The sequence below is a fragment of the Aplysia californica genome, unplaced genomic scaffold (assembly GCF_000002075.1).
Source record: "Aplysia californica isolate F4 #8 unplaced genomic scaffold, AplCal3.0 scaffold00084, whole genome shotgun sequence".
Lineage (NCBI taxonomy): Eukaryota > Metazoa > Mollusca > Gastropoda > Aplysiida > Aplysiidae > Aplysia > Aplysia californica.
Window position 1 is genome coordinate 228,191 of NW_004797354.1, and position 1,728 is coordinate 229,918.

Below are 1,728 nucleotides of genomic sequence, written 5' to 3' on the forward strand. Positions count from 1 at the left end.
TACGTACATAGGCTTCCCCTTTCTCCAACAATGACTAAAACAGAACAAATATTAACATTCTGAAAAAGATTTCCAAATTAGATCTACCAAAAATCTAAACAGAATATCGCCCACACCTCGAGAACTAAAGGAAAACGTGACACATAAACGAGACCCGAGACTTCCAGCAGCGAAAAACAAAACAAAACAAACCACTGTAACATGTACGTGTGTTGTCAAAAGCTGAATCATCCATGCTAGCTTGCATTACGCGGGTGAGCCAAGATTTTATTGTTTTCAAAGTGCCACGCACGATGCGTTATCTTTCGTTCACAACAAAGAAAGTCAAAGGAAAAAAAAACCAAAGGAAAAGAGTACAGGCAGTCTTCTTGTTTTAGTTGGAATAAAGAGAACAGAAGCACACCAATACAAATGACTATAGCGGTTATTTTGGAAAATAAAAAAAAATAAAAAAAAGAAGAGGAGATTTCGTTTGAGCAAAGAGTAGCACATCTGCACAATAATGGCCAGCTTGTGCTGAAAAAAAAAAGTAAGAAAGACAGACAAAAATAACACAGGAGTAAAAAAGCAGGACCGACCATTGGAATCATCCAACCACCCGCACGCACTATGTGTTTAATCTTTCGTTCACAACAAAGACAGCCAACGAGGAAAAGAGCACGAGAAGGGACTTTTTTATGTTGGTTTTCTTTTGTGTGTGTGTGGGGGGGGGTAAACAAACCTGAAGAACACCCAAACAAGGAAAAAATAAAAAAGGCAGAAATAACAGAGAGGGAAAGAGAAAGAAGAAAGAGCTACCCAGTCACCCAAGTCACCCCTTTCAACAAAAAATATCCCACGAACAAGTGAAAACGTTATTGTACTTCGCGTAGAATCATTTCAAGGGCTTCCAACTTGGATAAACTAGGGAAAAGAAACTCGAAAAAAGAAAACCTTAGTTAAACCCTAAACCTCAAACAATTCAAAACTCTGAAAAATGAACTGTACAGAGAAATCGACAGCCGAAGGGGAAACGCTGTAAAAAACAGCCGTCGTAAAAAAAAATAATATCACTTCACAAGTAGTCAAAAACCACACGACCACACTCGCACAATACCCGACACGACCATTCAATTCACAAACACGTTCACCTCCTACCACCAGAAAGAACAAAATTGCCAACAACTTGAAATAAAAAAAAAAATTAAAAAAAATAATATACTAGATCTATACAATAAACAGACTTGGCGAGAGCAAACGACATCATAATGGAAAAGCTTTGAAATGAAACACGAACACACACGTTTGAACAAAAGTCTTTTAACTCGGCTCACTTTTATCATTGTAAAGAACAAAAACAAAAACAAAACTTCCTAACCAACAGTCCCTCGCGCGTGTATAAGACAGAAGAGATCTACAAAACAATAAAATGTCATTAGCCTAACACGAGGGACGCTAAACCAAGTAGAGAAGAAACGCTTGAAGCACACACGAACACATCAACATCCTCGCGAACATCATCCTCATCAATGGAGACGGCCAACTGTGAACTGTGAGCAAGTCTTTCAACCTTTCTTTCAACCCGCGGATTAGAAACCTATACGCCGCCTAGCTAGCTGCGCTCTATAGGAGTAGCAGTCAGTCTGCCAAAGTCACACCCCGCACTACACACACACAAGCATACACGCAAATGCACGCACGCACGCACGCACGCACACACACACACACACACACACACACACACGCACA

The 1,728-nt window shown here is 39.9% G+C and overlaps 1 protein-coding gene across 1 annotated transcript in view; it reads right to left on the reverse strand.

The window, feature by feature from the left end:
- Window positions 1-1,528, reverse strand: part of LOC101847027 (protein usf) — a gene marked incomplete in the record, with an annotated part of 14,755 nt that extends 13,227 nt beyond the window's left edge. The window contains 1 exon segment of the mRNA XM_005094531.3: window positions 1,434-1,528.
- Window positions 1,529-1,728: the final 200 nt, after the last annotated feature.